The following is a 21,899-nucleotide window of genomic DNA, read 5'->3' as shown; positions in this document are numbered from 1 at the left end:
GGTCCAGTGGTTAAAGCACTAACCTAGGTCATGAGGGTCCTCAAGCAAGTCACTTAGCCGCCCTGTGCCTCAGTTTCTCCACTGTAAACTGGGGATCATAGTACTTGTCTCTTTCACAGGGGAGCTGTGAGGATAAATATATAAACAATCGTGAGATCGCCAGATGGCCCCTTGACCACAGTCATGGGGGCCTTAGAAGTACATAAGACGGAATTTTGTTTTGTGCAAAATTTTGACATTCTCTGGTGTCGTTCCATTTCAGAACAGAAAAAAAAAGTCAAAATTGTGGAATTTCCTTCAAACCAGCAAAATCCCACCCGGCCCAGCTCGGCTGCCACCAGCACCTCTAGCTTCCCCAGCTCCGTGCCCTACTTTTCCTGAAGACAGGGTCTCTGGACATGTGTGGAGGGACTTTCCCATCCCTTGCTTTTCAGGAGTATGAGGGGAGCTCTGACCCTAGCAGGACAAGCTGCTCAGGGAAGGGATGGTGCTGAACCACCTACAACAGCCCTGGGCCGGGCGGCTGCCAGGATGGGTGGGCATCTCCTGCCATGTCATCCTTCAGAATGGAGGGTCTTGCTGGCTGCAGAACCATCGTGGTTCCACCCAGTGATGGGGGAGGCGGGCTACATATGGGGCCAGGCCTGGCCACATTCAGTGGGCTACATTCAGTGGCCAGGCCTGGCCAGCACCCCGGGGCCCATTGTTCCTGCTGAGAATCCAGGCCTGGTGGGCTATGCAATACAGACTTTGGGGCTAGGGGCTGGTGGCTGGAAGGAAGCAAAGTTGGTTATTTTGGGTTGGAGTCTCCCGTCATAGTCGGAGGAGAGTCGGTTTCTTTCAGGGCGTCTTCTTGTGCGAATGTGAAGTGACATGGGATCTGAAGATGCATGCACACGCCGGACAGACGTGGCCTCTTCCTGGTTTTTTTCGATCACGCTTCTCGTTGGCTTTTTTCTGCTCTGCTGTTCTCGATGGCTTTAGCCACGGACTACCAGGTTAGCCATCATCCTGATTTGTCAGCAGCTTGACTTCAGATCAACTTGGCCAGCTTTTCGGTGAGTTTTGAGAGTGTCCCTATGTCATTTTCATGGGACTCTCGGTGTGCCTGCTCCCATTTTCAACTGTCTATAAAATGTGGCTTTGGGGAGTCCAGGACTTCGAGTGGCTGGAACAAAGCAGATTAAGCGTACTGGGAAGCTGCATAGATGGTTCTGGAGACCCAGGGTTGGCTTCCACAGATCAGTTCATCTGCTGTTTTGCAGACAGCGGGGAAAGGGTTGCTGCTGGCCCCCTCACCCCAGCCATCAAAGGATTCCCCCAGTTCCAAACACAAATTAAGTAATTGAGCCATTAAGTTGGACTAGCAATTAAATAGATTTGCAGCAGAACATAACAGGTGATGCAGAGGAGAGATATTGATCTGAAATGTTGAGTCAAAGAGATGGGTAGGTAGAGCAGGGTTTGGTTGGTAAATAAACCCATCACCATTCCTGGGGGTGTCTCACTTCTCTTTGGAGAAGCCAGGGTACCAGTATAAAAGTTCTTATGTCCCAAGGATCCTCATTCACTCGACTTTGCTTCTTAGCATTTGTTTCTAGTTGCTGAACAAGGTAAGTCAGATTGTTTTTCCTGTTTATTCATGGATGATAACTTCTTTCCTCGATTTTGGGGTATGAGCTGCAAAGAATCCATACTGAATCTGTTCTGGACAATTCCCTTCCAATACCAAACTCTCCTGGTCTGGGTGGTCCATTGCTCTGATGCAATGCAGAATTTCTTAAATGTGCTGGGGACAAAGCAGGAAGAGACTCCAGCTGGGTAGCAGAAAGGAGACGGGGCTAGGACAGTAGATGCTGCGTGTTTTAGCACTCTGGAAACCCAGACGGATCAATAATGGGACTGGGCACTCTTTGTGGGTGTGAGTTTGTCTGCCAAGTGCTAACACATTTTTGATGCTACTGCAACATACGAATAATAATAATAAATTAACTTTTGCAGAGCAATTTGGATCCATAGATCTCACAGCACTTTGCAAAGGAAGCTCAAGATCCGATCTGCATTTGACAGTTGTACCCTAGGACAATCCCAATGAATCATAATAATAATAAAAACCACAATAACAATAACAATAATAGCAAGAATGGCATGTGTGATAAATAAAGGGGGGACGGATAGCTCCCTTTGATGGGCACCCAGCGAGCCAGATAGCTGTTCTTTACTTGCTTTACCTGTAAAGGGTTAAAAAGTCCCCCAGGTAAAGAAAAAAAAAGTGGGTACCTGAGCTAAAGAGCCAATGGGAAGGCTAGATTTTTTTTTAAATGGGAAAAAACTTTCCCTTTGTCTGTTGTTCTCTGGGCTGCAGGGACGGAGCAGCAAGGCTATAAGCAGAAATGCTGTGTAAGTATTTTCCCTATCTAGAAGAAATAATTTGGATAGGGAATGTTTAGTTAGATGCTGTCAGGTTTATTTTTCATGTCAAGGCTGAATCCCCACTCTGTCACTCCGAGTGCAGGAAGTGGGGGCCCGCAAGGATTTTAAAAATTAATACTGGCCCTTCCAGGCTTGTATCACACTCCCAAGGTTACAGCTTCTCTCTGACCTTGGCTTGGTAAACGCTGCCACCACCCAAATGCAAAAAAAAAAAAAACCTTTGAACCCAGGAAGGAGCACTTGGGAATTCCTCCCTGCGTGGTACCCTCAAGCCCTTTCGCCCCCCCTCTGGGGAAGAGCTGAGAAAGAAACAAAGGAGATTAGCTGTGGCTACCAGCAAATCAAACAACATGCACAAACCTCTTAGGACACCAACAATCCTATCCTGTTCTTAAAAAGAGTAAATTTTATTAAAACAAAAAGAAAGAAAATACAGCTGGAACTTGGGCATTTGCTAGATTTTAAAAGAGCAATTCCAAAAATTAAGCACCCAAACTAGCTTCTTGGGGGTTCAGCTTAAAGGTTACAAGCAAACAAAAGCATCTGGAGTTAGCACAGAGGAGATCCACAAGCCAAAATAAACCTGACAGCATCTAACTAAACATTCCCTATCCAAATTATTTCTTCTAGGTATGGAAAATACTTTTTCATACCTGATTCAAACCTTACACAGCATTTCTGCTTATAGCCTTGCTTCTCTGTCCCTGCAGCCCAGAGAACAACAGACAAAGGGAAAGTTTCTTTCCCCATTTTAAAAAAATCTAGCCTTCCCATTGGCTCTTTAGGTCAGGTGCCCACATTTTTTTCTTTACCTGGGGGACTTTTTAACCCTTTATAGGTAAAGCAAGTAAAGAACAGCTAACTGGCTGTCTGGGTGTCCATCAAAGGGACCTAACCCCCTTTTAGTTATCACAGTGTATTATCTGCCAGGTGCCCAATTCTGGACCTAGGAAAGTAAACTACTTTGTTCGAGAACCAAAAAAATTATACCATTGATTTCATAATATTTATATATTTTCAAAACAGTTCTTTAAAGCAATGACATAAAATATGCTCTTGTTTCTCTGACAATCTTTCTTCCAGAACTGGTCAGAATTTTTGTTTTTTCCCCAGTGGAAAATTTCATCTTTTCGTCAAAAACCTGCAAATCAAAATATTTCAGCCAAAAACTAATATTTTTAGTTCTTGACGAAAAGTCCAAATTTTCCTCCAAAAATTTCAGCAAAAAAGAAAACTGCATTAACCTTGGAAAATGCTACTCTAACTTCAATCTGGTTGCTTTTATACCCAGACACTCACTTTTCTCTTGCACCCCGTGTTCCTTTGCCCTTTTTTTACCTTCTGACCTTGTATGTGCGCTGTTGGAATGCAAGGCGGCCTCTTCCGTTGTCATGCGTAGAGCAATTGGCAAAACCCAACTCTGTTGCGGCTTTTGGCCTCGAAGCCCTGATGGCTTAAGAGCAGCTGAAGATGCTGTGAAACCACAATGGGACAATGAGGTTCACAAGTTTTCAGTGACTTTTTTTTTCACACCTGCCAACCTCTTTACAGGCAGCGCAAACTCTGTTTGCAACAGGGCTTTCTTTTCAGCCACTTGCAACTGGTCCCTCTGAGTGGCAACCCAAACACAATATGGACGTGCCTATCTGGCCTCGAGACTGGACCAGCTGGGGGAAATCCCCATCAGTGCACCCACCAGCTGAGAGCAGCTGGTGACCCTCTGACAAGTTCATGGCTCACAGGTTGAGCACCATTAAAAAAAATGCTACCCTACAATAGCACAGGACAATAAAAGCCATCGTCTCCTGCTTTTGCAAACCCTGGGGGCTTTTGTTCCTTCCAGGGTTCCCTAGCCTGCCGGAAGATGTGTTCGCATCAGGAGAAACAGGACTGCCGTGAGATCCCAGCTCAGGCTGGAGGACGCCACGCCAGTGGTGGGGGATCCTCGGGCAGCTGCCCTGGAGCTTTGCTGGGCCAGCACATTTTAGGCTCGTCGGGCTGCGGCGTCGGAGGGGGCTCATCCTGCTGCAGCTCCGGGGAGTCCTGCCAGAAGATTATCATCGCCGGGGGTGGCAGTGGAGGCTCAAGCGGTGGGAGCGGGGGATCGTACGGCTGCGGTGTTGGAGGGGGATCAGGCACTGGGAGCGGGGGATCAGGGCAAAAGATTATCATCGCAGGCGGTGGGAGCGGGGGATCATCTGGGTGCTGCGTTGGAGGGGGATCAGGCGGTGGAAGCGGGGGATCAGGGCAAAAGATTATCATCGCAGGCGGTGGGAGCGGGGGATCATCTGGGTGCTGCGTTGGAGGGGGATCAGGCGGTGGGAGTGGGGGATCAGGGCAAAAGATTATCATCGCAGACAGTGACAGTGGAGGGTTGTCTGGCTGCTGTGTTGGAGGGGGATCAGGAGGTGGGAGTGAGGGATCATCTGGGTGCTGTATTGGAGGGGGATCAGGCGGTGGGAGCGGGGGATCAGGGCAAAAGATTATCATCACAGACGGTGGGAGCGGGGGATCATACGGCTGCGGTGTTGGAGGGGGATCAGGCGGTGGGAGCGGGGGATCAGGGCAAAAGATTATCATCGCAGACGGTGGGAGCGGGGGATCATACGGCTGCGGTGTTGGAGGGGGATCAGGCGGTGGGAGCGGGGGATCAGGGCAAAAGATTATCATCGCAGACGGTGGGAGCGGGGGATCATACGGCTGCGGTGTTGGAGGGGGATCAGGCGGTGGGAGCGGGGGATCATCTGGGTGCTGCATTGGAGGGGGATCAGGCAGTGGGAGCGGGGGATCAGGGCAAAAGATTATCATCGCAGGCAGTGGGAGCGGGGGATCATACGGCTGCGGTGTTGGAGGGGGATCAGGAGGTGGGAGCGGGGGATCAGGGCAAAAGATTATCATTGCAGACGGTGGCAGAGGGTTGTCTGGCTGCGGTGTTGGAGGGGGATCAGGCAGTGGGAGTGGGGGATCATATGGCTGTGGTGTTGGAGGGGGATCAGGGCAAAAGATTATCATCACAGGTGGTGGGAGCAGGGAATCGTACAGCTGCGGTGTTGGAGGGGGATCAGGCGGTGGGAGTGGGGAATCGTACAGCTGCAGTGTTGGAGGGGGATCAGGGCAAAAGATTATCATCAAAGGTGGTGGGAGTGGGGAATCGTACAGCTGCGGTGTTGGAGGGGGATCAGGCGGTTGGAGCGGGGAATCGTACAGCTGCGGTGTTGGAGGGGGATCAGGTGGAGGGAGCGGGGGATCAGGACAAAAGTTTACCATCGCAGGCGGCTGCAGTGGGGGGGGATCCAGCTACGGCTCCGGAGGCTCAGCTGTTGGGTGCAGTGGTGGTTCAGCCGACTTCGGCAGTGGAGGTTCCCTGCAGTCGATGCAGCAGAAATGCCCCATTGTGATCCCATGCGTGGAGCAGCAGCAGACCAAGCAGCCCTGCCAGTGGCCCCCAAATCTGCAGAAGTAACAATAGCGGAAGCAACAAGGGAAATAATCCCAGAACATAAATGTACCAGCTGACTTCTTGTTCTTGTGAAGCTGCCTTAATTTCCAGTGCTTTGCATGGCTTGTGTCTGTCCTAAGCTGCAGCTTCTCTCTTCTCTTCGCCAGCTGAAGCCCGTATCACTGACCTATTGCCGATGCCCCTGAGAAATGTGGTTTGTGCTTCGAGGCTGGGATAAAAATTCCCTTCCTCGGGTCCCTGCTTCAGTCTCCAGTTGTGCATGTGAGACAAAAATAAAACGTATCGTGCATGAGAACCACAGTGTCAGGGTGTTTGCTTTAGTCTTTGCTCCCCTGCCAGCCGTTCCCCTGGCTTCAGACTGGGAACTGACCTCTGATTAACACAGCTGTTGTGTCCACTTAGCAATCCCAGATTGGAGAAGGCAGAAGGTCCGATCCTCAGCTGACATAAGTGGGGGTTGTCATGCTTCCTAACGTGGCCTCACAGCATCTACTGCATCTCCTCCAGGACTGCATAGGATAGGACCTGATCCTGAGACCCGGACACACATTGAATAGTTCCTTACCACATGGGTATTCTCCCTGAAGACACTGGTGCTACTCCTGGAGTAAGGTGCTACTCAATGAGTGTAAGACAGGACTGGGACTCAGGAGGTCCCAGTTCAATTTCCAGCTCTCCTACGACCTTCTCCCACTGCAGTTCACTTTAGCCTCTGAAGCTACGAACCCCTGGATTTTAAACAGAACACGGCAGCTGGACGGATCCCTTGCACGGTAACCTACTCCTCTCTCTCTCTGCTCTGAGAATGAGAGAGTTCGCTGGCCTTCAGGGCATGCTGCAGACGCTGTCACATGGGCTGAGGGGCCTTTCAGGACAGGTCATGGTGTGGGGAAACTGAGTCCTGGTCTGCACTAGAAAAGTTGTACTGGTATAACCGTGTCAGTCCTGGGTGTGATTTTGTACTACTGTGGCCCCAGTGAGGACCCAGATAGTCCATTCTCAAGGTGCCCTCTATGGATGTTCCCTTTCCTGATCTGGAATAATCTGTACAGGTACGAGCACTCTGATACCAGCATCACCCCGTCCACACTCGGGAGGGCAGCCACTTTCCTGGTGACGTTAACACAGCAAAACTCTCTAGTATAGACAAGCACTTCGGAGTGCCTAATTGACATTGACTCAGCTTGTTAACCCTCAGTTTTCTCCTTTAATTAAAGAGTCCTTTTCATATAAACAGCACATGCTCCCAGAGAGACTTGACCAGCACATTTTATAAATTACACGCAATAACTGCTGACCCAGGACATCGGTTAGATACAGAGGGCTAATTCTCCCAGTGCACTTGATTAACACGTGGACTACACCCTCTTAAAGAGAGCAAGAACATCTCTTACCTCCCTGTATGGGTTACCTGGACTGTGCTTTTGAGCAATGAGCCTGCAGGCATAACGTAAAAGCACTACATCCCTGCTGAAGCCCAACCTGGGGCAACCATTCCCCTTACTTCTTGGCCAACGCAAGGCAAGCTACCTGGACTATAGGTTCAAGTGTGCAGAGTTAAACAGGGCTGCACCTGCCTGGGCAAGTAGACGGGCAATGAGTGGAACCTTGGTTACACCCACATGCATGCACACACCCCTCCCTTATTCCTCGGCCAGTGCATCTGAGCCAGCAGGTGAAGGATATTCGTTTTCTGCTGGCAAAGGCGAGTGGTAAATCACAGGATCATGAGAGGAGCTGGAGGAGAAATGTAGATTCCTGGGGGGCCCCTGGGGTCAGGCCGCCCAGAAATACAGGGCAAAGTGTACCCCGGAAACTGTTAGAAAACAAGACAAAGAATCACCAAAGATCTCTAACTGTTCTTTCAGTGCACCTCCCTTTAACCAGGGAGACATGCTTTGCAGAAGACAAGAGGGGAGATCTGGCCTCATTAAAGTGATCCAACCACAAAGCAACAAGTCCCGTTAAAGTGCTAGCATTAACTATTGCCTATTGACAGATCCGTGCACACCTCCCTGGAGGTGGAAACACCCCTGTAGGCATATGCTTTTAAGGGACTTTTCTCAGAGGTGGGACAGTTCATTTTAGGAGCTCCTTTTAGGCTTTGGTGGGACACTGCCTGCCTGTTAGATTAAGGCAACGAAACAACGTTGTGTAAATGGTGCCACCTGCACGGGAGATGTGGCTAGCTGCATAACTGTATTCTAACTTCACAGTTGTGCAAGACTTACTCACCTGGGGAATCCTTACTTATGCAGGTGGTCTGAGTGACTTCACCCGTGAGTAAGGGCTCACCCACCTGAACAGAGTTTGCACAATCAGACACCAAGAGAAGAGAATCATAGAATCATAGAATATCAGGGTTGGAAGGGACCTCAGGAGGTCATCTAGTCCAACCCCCTGCTCAAAGCAGGACCGATCCCCAATTAAATCATCCCAGCCAGGGCTTTGTCAAGCCTGACCTTAAAAACTTCTAAGGAAGGAGATTCTACTTTCATGTGCATGTGTCATTAATCAGAGTAATTAACCATTGGAACAATTTACCGAGGAGTCTCCACCACTGACCATTTTTAAATCCAGATTTGATGTTTTCCTAAAAGATCTGCTCTAGAAATTATTCTGGGGGAACTTCTCTGGCCTGAGCTCTACAGATCAGAGCAGGTGACCACAATGATCCTTTCTGGCCTCAGAACCTATGAACCTATGGTGGCAATGGCTGGTTTGCAAATAGAGCTGCTCGGAAACAGATCTGTATATTTCAGAAGGGACACACCAGAAAAAATGAAAAATTTTCATTTTGTTCACTAATTTTTAATTTATTTTTGGACATGAAAACATATTAAAAACAAACACAATGATTTTTTTCTATTTAATGTTATCATTTGGAGGGTTTATTTTTCCCCTGGCCTCTTCTTTGTTTGCTTTTACTCCCCTTATTAGAAACTGGGAGGAAAAGTAAAGAAGAGAAAATGGGAACCCAGATCTATTTCTTAATCAGACATTTCAAGATCGGTTTCCAAGTATTTTCCCAACCAGCAGAAAATTATTTCCTGTTTCTCGCACGTCCTGGGCAAAGCTTTCAGAGTTGGTTGCCAAACAGGACACATCTCGTTATTCCAATGCCACAGCTGCAAAGGGACATGGTTATGAACAGATTCCATCCAAATCTGTTTTGAGCGGCCCTTTGGGCCTCTTAGGGAGATTGTCTAGATTGGCTTATATACCGTATTACACAGTTGTCTCCTTGGGCATCCACTGCTCCTCTCATCATGAACTCTTCCACTGAGAACAGTTTTAGGCACTCAGTGTGGGGTCATTCCAGCCACATGACCAAACTGTTGTGGTTGGAGCCTGTTGATCATTGTAGTCATGCACAGCACTTTCCGCTAATACCAGATTATATTCAACACCCATCGCACCCACGTCCCTTCAAGTTGTGAAACATGGGTATTGGCAAAGCATCTGGAGCAAAAAGCTGCAAACGTTTGAAATGAAGGGGCTGTGCCAAGCCCTAGGTGTGGCTTGGCTAGATCGACTAAGAAATGATGACACCTGAAGTAAAAATGGAGGGATCCATTCACTTTAGAAAATCTTGGCCATTATCTAAAAGACATGTCCTGTCAATTAGAGCTGCAGGAAACTACCACTGAATATTGTATCCCACCTCCTTGTTCAGACCTTGGCCAGGGGAATTTCAGATATTTCAGGTAAGGTATTTCAGGTTACTGTAGGTGCTGCAATACAAAAATTACCCCTGCATGACAGTAAGATATTAAACAACCAAAACCACCCTCACCCTTTGTCTCATCTCCACTTACAATGCACGTTGGGTGGGGCGAGCAATTAAAACTTTGTGAAACACAGGGAAAAGAAATGATATCAATCAAAGGCGATGAGTCAAATAAGCTTTTGAAGAAAGGGGATAATTAGAGGCTGTAAATACGTTGGTCATTGTCCCCCAGCCAAGAGCAGGGCTTAGGAAAAGTATAAAAGTTCCCATACCCCTAGCCACCTAATTCACTCAGCTTCACGCCTATCTCTGGTGTTCTTGCTGGCATTCAAGGTAAGCCCTTATTCTAATGAAGCTCTTTACTGTTCATTAAAATTAACTCAATAGTTTTTGGACTACGATCTGCCAAAATGTATTAAGAGTCTAGCTCTGGACACTGAAATTATTCAGACTCCAGTTCTGAGTTGGTGGGTGGGCTGTCGGGGCTTGATGCCAAATCTGGCAGTAGAATTTGATGCTAAATAGGATTTTTGTTTAATTGTTGTTATTTATCTGAACGACCATAGTGCCTAGGATTTCTGGTTTTCTGAAGACAAAATGGAAAGAAGCAAAGTGAAGTATGGGAAGTAGAAAGGAGACAAAACTATGGAAACTGATGCGAGAATAGGCTTAAGCTTCTTAATACATTTTCCCCAGCTATTCAAGCTTTTTGGGACAAGGCTACCTATGAGGGCATCTCCTTGACTCATAGTTCTTTTTTATCCAATGGCAATCTTTATTTTATGCATTTTTTCTGGAACTTTGAAAGTAGCAGAGGGGTGATAGGTATCCTATTCCCATTTCAATCTGGAATTTTAATGGGATTTAGGGACCTGTATACCCTATTCAATGCCTTAGAATATCCCATCTTTCAAGAGTAGAAAGATACTGTCCATAGACTCACAATGGCTAGCTCCTCATCTGGGGTAAAATCAGCATAGATCCCATTGAGTTCAAAGGAGCTACTCCAGTTTACACCAGCAGAGGATTTGGCCCAGACCAGAGAGAGTGTGGCGGTCACCTTGGGTAAAATGTTCAATAGCACCTAAATGATTTAGGAACCTATGTCCCAACAGTGATTTAGGAACCTGGGAACCGAAGGTTCACTGTAAATCCATGAGAATTAGACTGCTAAGGCATTTTGGAAATTTTATGACAGGCCAAATTGTTCTACTGATAATGTGAAACTCTTTCCGCATCTTGTTTTCAGCTCTCCTCCTTGTCCCACAACAAACATTTTTCCCTCAATAGCATTTTTCTCCAGATTTTTTGTGTGCACACACCTGCTCGCTCCCAGGGAGGCAACGTTGCCTATAGGATAGTACACTGAGCTGGAACCCAGGAGATCTAGGAACTCAGGAGCTTCTATTCCCACCTTCAGCACTGGCCTGCTGGATGAACTTCGGCAAGTCAGTTACTCTCTCATACCTCAGTTTCCCCATCTGTAAAATGGCAGTAATGATAGGTGTGGTTATTATTAGTCTCATTTCTTCACTGACTTCTTATAAAGCAGTGTCTCTTTTCATTTCATACCTCCACATTTAAGAGAATATTTTTGTTGAACCATAACCAGAAATGGCTTGATTCCACCTTAAAAAAATCACAAACCCTACAACATTTCCTGAGACCCTTTTCTCCAAACTCTGTTACGTGTGGACTGTAAATCCCCAGGCCAGAGAATCTCACTCTTTCAGCTTCCACCCCTTGCCACCAGACCTCCTGAGCGAAGTCCTAAAAACTTTGGCTCAGGTCCTCCTCAGGCAGCCTGGGAATCAATGAAATGGTGCCAGGTTTCTTTGGGAATCTGGAGAGCAGTGGTTGCATGTGACTGAGGACATAAATGCCCATCAGTGGAAAACTGGAGAAAAGATCTACAGCTAGTTAGCTCAACATAGCTTCCTTCCATTTACACCATAGAATATCAGGGTTGGAAGGGACCTCAGGAGGTCATCTAGTCCAACCTGCTGCTCAAAGCAGGACCAATCCCCAATTTTTGCTCCAGATCTCTAAATGGCCCCCTCAAGGATTGAACTCACAACCCTGGGCTTAGCAGGCCAATGCTCAAACCGCTGCGCTATCCCTCCCCCCAGCTGGGGGGGGGGCAGGCTCATGGAGTAGAAATTGTCTGGGCAACCTCCCAGACAAATGCTCCTGACTCCCGAGTGAGAAGAGGTCATTATCTGGGAATTCTTGGCTTATGCATTTAACTCATAACAGAATCGTGAGTTCCACGCGGGAAGGGAAGGAAAAGCCTAAGGAAGTTTCTCGTGTTTTCACAGTAACTGAAGGATGATCCTTTTTTCTTTTTTTCCAGGGTTCCCTGCATTACAGAAAGATGTGTTCCCGTGAGCCCCGAGGCTGTCACGACAGTGGCAGCTCCTCCTGCCACGACACCGGAAGCTCCTCCTGCCACGACACCGGAAGCTCCTCCTGCCATGGCAGCGGGGACGGGACATGCCATGATGTGAAACCTCTGCCCCAGTGCCCCACCCCTGTTCCTTGCCAAACCACCACCATCCCTTGTCAGCAGCAGACCAAGCAGCCCTGCCAGTGGCCACCGCAAAAGCACCAGAAGTAAAGGAGGACAAGAAAAAAGAAGTCCATCTCAGAAGCCGAGTTTGCTTCTCGCTCTCATTGAGCTGGAAAAGCTTTGCCACCTTACCTCTTTCCTAAATTGCACATCCGCTCTCCTCCGATGGGTACTGTAGCAACCCAGGGTGTTACTAACAACCTCTAAGAAATGTGATTGGTTCCTGCATGCTCAGATAATTTAATCCTGCCTCTGTCTCTGGCCAGAAATGCCAGACATTAAATTTTACAACCTGTGAGAGTGCCAGAGTCTTGGCGTTTGTTAACCAGAAGCTTCTCAGCCTCTTGTCTGTCACGAATCCCTTTCCTCACTAGAGCGTAAGCCCTCTCCTTTTAAAAAATAGCTGGGGTGTTGACGGCAGGTTAAGCACATTAAGTGCCCAACTCTGAGACAGGACCACCAGGGTGCAACCTGGAACTGGAGTACAGCTGTGCCCCCTCAACTTTCCAGGCTGGGCTGTCTCTCACAATTCATTGCTAGTGACAAGCAGCAAACCCCTACAAGTGCTGTTATCACTCAGCACAACAGCATGGGGTGCCCCACACCCAGCCAGATTGCAAGAATGCTCCCAGAGCCACTCACAAATCACACAGAGCTGTAGCTCACGAAAGCTTATGCTCAAATAAATGGGTTAGTCTCTAAGGTGCCACAAGTCCTCCTGTTCTTTTTGAGTGTGGAATGTGATAAGTTCTGTGCTGCTAACAGCTTCCGCCCCGGGGCAGGGAGTTTGTTTATAAACAGGTTTCAGAGTAACAGCCGTGTTAGTCTGTATTCGTAAAAAGAAAAAAGAAAAGGAGTACTTGTGGCACCTTAGAGACTAACCAGTTTATTTGAGCATGAGCTTTCGTGAGCTACAGCTCACTTCATCGGATGCATAGCATATCGTGGAAACTGCAGAAGACATTATATACACACAGAGACCATGAAACAAAACTTCCTCCCACCCCACTGTCCTGCTGCTAACCAGCTAAGCAGCTGAAGCTGTAGCTCACGAAAGCTCATGCTCAAATAAACTGGTTAGTCTCTAAGGTGCCACAAGTACTCCTTTTCTTTTTGTTTATAAACAGAGGCAGGGTGATCAAGATAACAAAGGCTTGTCATTACGTTCGATAAAGGATTGTTACATCATTCTGAAAGCATTGCCAGCCACTCTAGTGAAAAGATAGGGAACAAAGGGTAGGAATAAAGAGTCAATTTTCAGAATGGAGAGAAGTCAATAGGGGTGTCCCCCAGGGACACCGATGAAGTGAGCTGTAGCTCACGAAAGCTTATGCTCAAATAAATTTGTTAGTCTCTAAGGTGCCACACGTCCTCCTTTGCACCTAGCAGCAGAGACTCTCAAACTTGCAACATATTTCAGTAGCAAGCATACAGCAGAATCTCATAACTTCACACACACTAATGATATACAGATTTGGACAGAACAATGGGTTTCATCAGATCATGACCTTTCATAAGCTATTTTACATGGCATGCTTTGTATGAAATGTAGCATAATTCTATGACAGGGGTCAATACAGGGGTTCCAGGGCGCTGCTTCAAGGTACAGAGTGCCACAAACTCCCACTGGATTTCAATAGGCATGGGATGCCTAAGGCTCAGATGGTTTTCACCTCTTTACTCATTGCTTTAACCAGAATTGCAAAGCCTAGAGGCCAGATATTTGCAGGGGTTTAGGCACCTAAAGATGCACATAGGTACCTAGTGGGATTTTCAAAAGCACCTTAGCAACTTAGGCACCAGACTCCTGCTGATTTCAGGTGCTTTTCTAATCCTGCCTTGCTAGGCCCAGATCCTCTGTGCCCCCAGTTGATCCAAGTAGCAGCGATGGGGGTGGAGGGAAGAGGAATGGACATGGGCTGGATCTGGGCAGTAAGGCAGGGTGTGAGTGTGCACGTGTGTGTGAGTACTTTTGGGCTCAGAGACAGGAGGTGAAGCTGTCGGACTATGATCCAGCTAGGGGTGCAATGCCCCTTTGGGGACTGGGAAAGCAGAGGGAAAGAAAGGAGGCTCCGGGTAGTAGGAGGGACCAAGGAGACTCCAGATAGCAGCCCTGGAAAGGTCGGATGTGGCAGAAGCGGGAAACTGGAGATGGACTGGGGAGGGAAAGAGGCCTATTGGGATGGGAGGAGCCGCAGAAGGCTCCAGGGACCAGTCCTCAAGGACAGGGGGTGTTGAGGACATGAGGTCGGGGTGGTCCAGAGACTGCTCGGGGCCAGGGGGTACGAGGCCAGGGTGGAGGCATAAAGCACTGCTGGGGGCAGGGGGCACAAGGCCCGGGTGAGGGCTGTGGAGGGGCCGTGCCGCTCTAGCAGATGCTGCAGGACCCAGTCAGGCACTTACCAGTCGCGCTGCCCAGTTGCCAGGGCCCACAAGTCATATAGAAAAAAGTTGCAAGATCTGGAAACCTACCTTGCAAGGAGCGACTTAAGGAGCAATGAAAACTGACCTCCTCAACCAAGATCTACTGGGGAAAAGAGCTCTGTGTTCTTATTAATTATTAATTATTAATTATTATTATTATTGCAATGTTTTAAGGTTGCTACTGGTCCCTGAAAGACTCCCCCTACCACAGAGCTTCAGGGTCATGCCATGAAGGATCAGTCTGTGTTGAGAAAAGGAGTACTTGTGGCACCTTAGAGACTAACCAATTTTTTTGAGCATCAGCTTTCGTGAGCTACAGCTCACTTCATCGGATGCATACTGTGGAAGCTGCAGAAGACATTATATACACACAGAGACCATGAAACAATACCTCCTCCCACCCCTATTACCAGCAGGAGAGTGGGGTGGGAGGAGGTATTGTTTCATGGTCTCTGTGTGTATATAATGTCTTCTGCAGCTTCCACAGTATGCATCCGATGAAGTGAGCTGTAGCTCACGAAAGCTGATGCTCAAAAAAATTGGTTAGTCTCTAAGGTGCCACAAGTCCTCCTTTTCTTTTTACGGATTCAGACTAACACGGCTGTTACTCTGAAATCTGTGTTGAGAGGCATCACCATGCCATGATTCTGCAGCATCATAGCACAACGCCCAGGGAGCCTGCCCGAGGGAGCCACAAAGCTGCCCTTACGTGAAGACAAGCACAACTGGGTTGTCCAGTGCAGCAGTACTGTCCACCAATGCAGCAACACTGTGCCTTGGTGAAAAAATACCACCCACCCGTGCAACACTGCTGTGCACCAAAGCAGCAAGGCTATGCACTAGTGCAACCGTGCTCTGCTCTTTTATCAACCCCGGCGCTTCAATATCCAAGCCAGCACCAGCAAAAGCAGATCTGCCAGCTGCTAGCCCATGTGCAGAAGAGATAGTCAGAGAAACAACAGTGAACTGTTGAAAACAGCCTATAAGCATAAATGTGCCAGTTGGCTGCTTGTTCTTTTGAGGTTGCCTTCGGTTTATAAAGCTTTTTGTGTCTTCTCCGTTTCACAAATTACAGGTATTCTCTCTTTTCCCCTCCAGTTGCCTTTAATGTCTGCAACACGTTTTGAAGAGCGTCGTCCTCCATACAAATGTGAAGTGTTCCTTTTAAGTATCATGCCTTGTGTCTGATTGATATTCTTGGGTTATGGAATATTTAAACTAATATATAAAACTTTCTACTAGCCAGCCCTTGGTTTCCTTCTCCAATCTCCAGTTGGACCCGGGAGACAATAAAGCTTGCAATTCATCAGAGGGACAACGTGTTGGCATTTCCATAGTTATCAGCCTCTTCACTCTTTCCTTGGTAACTCCAGAAGCATCCTATTGAACACATACCGGTTCAGGGGTCAACATAAACTCATCACTATAGCGTTTAACAGCCAGGATCATCCGAATGAGGACCAATACTCAGGACTACACTTTACAATAAGAGGTATTCCTGCTATCAGGCCATTTCCAAGGCCTTTGTTTATTCCAAAGTCCCTGGAACAAAGTCTTCTGGCCAACTCTAGTCTGAAAGGGCCAGTACACGTCATTACACTGCAGCATGCATAGATCCACCCAAGCTAGCTTTGATCTAGCTAGCTCCAGCAACAATCGCCATGATAGCCATTATTATAGCACATAGCCGTCTGTCTTGGATGGTTTAGACACAACAAATCCTGCATCTTGGCAGGGGGGTAGACTAGATGATGCTTGCAGTCCCTTCTAACCCTATGATTCTATGAAACTGAGGCAGCATGGGCTGTACATGTCCACCTGGGAGTCTCAGTATGTATATAAGTGGCATGCCAAGTCAACATATCAGTTTCACTGCGATATGTCACGTATCTGTTCAGTGCCTGAAGCATTGCATGGTGGATTTACTCTGTGTGATTTATTACACACACTAATTAGCTAATGTTTGCACTGGTGGTGTGCAAAGGCAACGTGTCCTAAAGTGATATGCCTTATCGTAAGAATGGATTCAGAATGTGAAGCATGTGTTTGAGTATGCAGGGCATGCATAGCATGAGGTCACATGCAAAGTATAACGTGCCATTTGTGATTCTCTAATGAAAAGTCTGAAAATGTCACTGATGGTTCTCTAGAGACTGGATCTCATGATTTGAGATGGTTTGAAAACCGTTTTTTACTGTGAAACTTTTTAACAAACATTTTTTAATTTTCACTGAAAATTTCTGGATTTGCAACAAAAACCAAATACCCACACAACAAATGTTTTCTTGGTTTCCAGGGAATTAAATTTAGTTTTCGTTTCTTCCAATAAATAGACAAAAACGTTCAACAAAAATGGAAATTTTTGCAAAAATTTCATCAAAAAGGCATTTTTATTGAAAAATAGTTTTGATCTAAAAAACCCAACTCAGCTCTATGTTTGAAAAATTCCAGTTCTGACAAATCCCAATGTTGATAACTACATTTTATCTATTCTCATTTACACTTGAGCACCGAGGGCTTGATCCAAAGTTCATTAATATAAATGGGACTATTTCCATTCATTTGAAAGAACTTTGAATCAGCTCCCACTTGAATAATTGGGCCAGGCCCTTGGCTGGTGTAGATCAATGTAACTCTGCTGATTTCACTGGAATAAAAACAATTTAAAAACCCAAATTCTGTCCAAAATAGCTTTTGATGGAAAAATTTTGACTAACTCCAACAGCAATAACAACACCAAATGGGTCAGGGGTGGGATTCCATGAAACTCTTTCAGGAGCCCAAAATCTGGCCTGATATGGTCTGCACAGGATAACCCACGGCCTATGTTACCATATCACGGCAGTGTTTGAAATCACCTCCATTTATAGTCACTGCCTTGAACACCGAGGTCAGCAGAAGAGAAAATCAGTCACATTAATTCCAAAATAGTTTCAGGGGATGGGGTGAGATGAGCTGAATGTCTTTATCACTCTGGCAGGACTAAACTCAGTGACGACCCCACCTGCCAAGAGTGGGGAGGAAGACGCAGATTGAGGGCACTGGCCTCAGCAGATGTTACTGAGCATGGCTTAGTCCGTGTAAATATGCTCAGTATAAGCCAAGCAGCAACTTGGGTGGGCACGTGACCCTACCAGACTCCCCCCCAGCCAATTCCTGTTCAGTGGGGCTCAGCTTCACATTACGTTAAAAACCAAACCGTAACGTGAGAGGCACCATGGTCTGGGGCAGTGGTTTTCAACCTTTGGTCCACGGACACCTGGGGTCCGCCTACTATGTCGAAGATTTCCAAAGGCGTCCGTATCTCCATTCAAAAATTTTTAGGGGTCCACAAATGTAAAAAGGTTGAAAACCACTGGTCTAGGGGACTGGGCCTGGGGCTGGGAGCTAGATATCCTTGTGTGTTGGCTCTGCCAGTGACTCGTCTAGGCTCCTAGGCAGGTCAGCCAGTTCTGTCCCCGATTGCCATCCACATGCGCTAGAGCTACTAATTACATTATCAAGTGATATAGGAGTCAGCAGCATGGGATAATGTACTGGGAATGTGGGACACCGGATTTCTGCACCTGTCTCTTCCCGTGACTCACTGGTAGCAGGGCACTTACCACTTCTGTGCCTCAGTCTACCCATTTGTAAAATGGAGAAATAAATTCCTTCTGATCTGCCTCACGCAGCGTATTTGAGGATTACGCAAATCAAATGCTTTGATCATCTACACTACTCAGAAATTATTGCTGATCAGAAATAGTCAACTCACAATGCCGGACATGGGGAACTGCAAACAAACATGGGCTTGTTTTGATTGTCAATAATTAAGTGCTCATTCCCCGGGGATATCTCATTTCAAAGAGAGCTCCGAGCTGTATAAAAACTCTTGCATCCCAGTGCTCCTGACACACTCAGCTTCACCTCTTCTCAACGGTCCTTGTTGGTCAATAGGGTAAGTCAGATTATACTGATCCTCTTTGCTGTTCATTAGAAATATCCTTAACATATATTTTTTTTCCAGATCAGAGTCTACAATTCCCTGTGCCTGGGTTCGAATGCTAGAGCCAAGTTTTCCTTGTGTAGCTGGGTCCATATGCAAATGCGAAGGGCATTCATGTCTCCGAGGCAGCGTACAGAATGCGTTACGGGTCCTAAGGATAAATGGTTAGGAGCTGAAGGATGGGGCGCTGAGAGGTCAGAGCACCACAGGGCTGCCTTGAGAAGAGAGCTCCAACACGTTTGCATGGGGGAGAATTGGCGCAATGCCCTGTGTCTGATTCTGATCCCCAGTTGCATGTGGCTGGGGAAATCCATTTCAGCGTAAACCTAGAGAGGGCATCTTGGAAGAGGCTGGCCATTCCCCAGATGCGGGTATTGAGATCACCTTTAGATTTGTCGCTTTCAAGTTAAGAACCCCTAGCCCGTGTGAGAGGTAGGAAAGCAGGGATTTCTATCTGAAGAGAGTAAATGGAAATTCAAGGGCTTATCCCATGCGGTCTGTTTCTTTCAGCTTCACCTAGGCTGCAGAATGATTTACTCTTCTGGAAGGGAATCCTACTTCAACAGGAACTCCACCTGGTATGACCCTGCGGGCTCCTGGCTGGACACCCGGCGCACCCCCTTCACCTATGCTTATAGCACCTGCTGCAGCAGTGGTTGTGGGCCAAGGGGAGGCCATGATAACCGATGCTACGAGTATCGACGATCGGGCTGTGCTGAGAATTGCCACGGGTCATCAGGGTCGTGCCATGGCAGTGGAGGCCACTGCTGTGTCAGGAGGCCATCGTACTTCCATGGATCCTCCGGAGGATGCCACGGCCATGGGTGGTCGGTCTGTTCTGAGCGGTCCTGCCACAGTTCTGGATCGTCATGCCACGGTTCTGGATCGTCATGCCACGGTTCTGGATCGTCATGCCACGGTACCTCTGGAGCATGCCACAGTGCACCAATTTATGTGAAGCCAAAACAACAGGTGCAACAGTGCTGCCCTCCAGTGCAGAAGTGCTGTCCACCAATGCAACAGTGCTGTCTTCCAGTGAAAAAGTGCTGAATACCAGGGGCAAAGTGTCTTCCAAGTCAACAGCTGCACAATCAAGTCTGCAAAATTCCATCACGGCAGCTGAAGTGACAGCGACAAGTTACAACAATGAATCTCCTGCTCTCATGACGTTGCCTTACATTTATACAGCTTAGCATGACCTGTTTCATTCACAAATTGCACTCTCTCTGTTGTTTTCATTATTATAATCAGTTAATGCTTGTAATGCGCTTTGAAGAGTTAACCCACTGTATAAGTGTGAAATCTTATCATTAAGGGCTGTTTCTGCTGGATCGGTTATATTCTCGGGCTATGCAGTGTGAAATATTTTCTGCTGGGATAATTTCACACACTACCTTCCCGCTTCGGTGTCCACTTGTAGATGTGAAGACAATAAAACTTACAATTCATGAGCATCCCATTGTCTTGCTGTTTCTCCTCTCATTTATTTCCACCATAACCTTTCCTTTTCGGAATATTTTTGCTCTCTTTGATGAAGAAATGGCTACAGTGCGCCAATCTGCTTAGAAATCAAAGTTCTAGTTCCTCAGCCGGTGTAAACTGGCATTGCTCCATATACTTAAGTGCAGCAAGGCCAATTCATACCATGTGAGGATCTGTCCATACACAATTATTTGTCTACAGTGCTCATTTAATATCCAGAAGGAAAAAGTCACTATTCAGTGAAAGGAATGTTAACTGTCTTGGGAATCAATTTCACAGGAAACCCAGGAATTAAAATGTCCTATCAAGAATCCATCCCATTCCATTCATCTGATAGATAGATAGATACTAAGCCCGTTATTTCCGGAATTTCTCTCTGAGTCCTGATAAAAATGCAGTTTCTCTTTTCCCCAATTTTGCCCAGTCCTGTTCAGTGACGACTGCAGTCAGATTTAGAACTCCTGAACCAGACATCAGCAGGATTCCCATTCAGTTCACTGGAAGCTCTCTGAGGCCCAGCACAGGCCTATACAGATACCATTGCACCTTTTCAGACTGGCCTGGTACAGGAAAAAGTCCACAAACGTTCTTTAGCAATAGAACAGGGATATGCTTTGAAGGCACAGAGAACACAGGGAAGAAGCCAGACTTCAGAGACATTGGTCCGGATCCTCGGCTGGGATAAATCAGGGTAACTCTATGGACTTCTGCTAAGGCCACATCCCGCCAGCTGGAGATCTGGCCCACATTTTTCATTCTTCTTTTAAGGCCACCCAAAAGCTGTAGGCTCGAAATAGATTGTGAAGAAAGGTCCAGAAAGGGGACTCAAGACTTAGTAAAACAAGTAGGTCCTATCTACAGGTGGTCACTGATGGGTGCAGAGAGCCTGTACATCTCTTCCATCTTCAAGCTTGCACAACAAAGTCGGCCAGGCCGATCACTTTTTAATCAGATCATTGCCGACCTAGTCCAGCTAAAAAGAACCCCAGTTATAACAACGGGCATCTTGGCTGTCAAGAGAGACATAACCAAGCACCTCCAGAGCTAGGAGAATCACCCCCTACAGAATGAAGGAATGGATTAAGACCTTGATCCAGCGCCCATGGACATGAAAGAAAAGAGACCCCTTAGGCATTGCATCAAGTCCTAATATGCTCTGTGAATGAGACAGACGGGAACACAAAACACATCCACTGAATAGTGGGTTACAGTTACACCCTTGAAATTTCTGGGGTTTGGATATATGGTGCCTGCAACCAAACTGTCCTAAAATTCGTGAGTTTGAATCAGTAACCAGAGCAATGAGTCTTAAGGTAGGTCTGTGCTATAGCTGCAGTTTTGGCCACTGTAGCACCAGAGCATAGAAGCTTCCTACAGCCACAAAAGAGTTTTTTTCCACGGATGTAGCATGGAGAAGGAGCTCCATCACCCTAGTCATGTCTACTCCAGGGTTAGGTCGACCTAACTATGGTGCTCAGTGCATGAAATAGTTCACAGTCCTGAGCAACATGGCAAGGTTGATCTACTTTTTAAGGGTAGACCAAGCCTTTGCCAACCCCAAAATCTCCATTTTTCCCCATCCCTGCCTGCAAGTCACACAAGACGTGACTGGCAATTCACATTTTCATGAAGCAATGAGAAAAAATGGAGGGTCTACAGAAGAGATATTGATCTCCCTATAAAACCGTGACTCCATTCAGCATTATAATAATTTGGGTCAGGGAACAAACAAGTCACCATTGCCAGGTTGTGTCTCTCTCATCAAGCACTTACGGAGGGGAAAGTTCTCTAAGGCCCAGATTTTTAAAGGGAT

Source organism: Natator depressus, chromosome 24 (genome assembly GCF_965152275.1).
Source record: "Natator depressus isolate rNatDep1 chromosome 24, rNatDep2.hap1, whole genome shotgun sequence".
Lineage (NCBI taxonomy): Eukaryota > Metazoa > Chordata > Testudines > Cheloniidae > Natator > Natator depressus.
The sequence above is the reverse complement of the archived record's forward strand: the minus strand, read 5'-3'. Positions refer to the sequence as shown.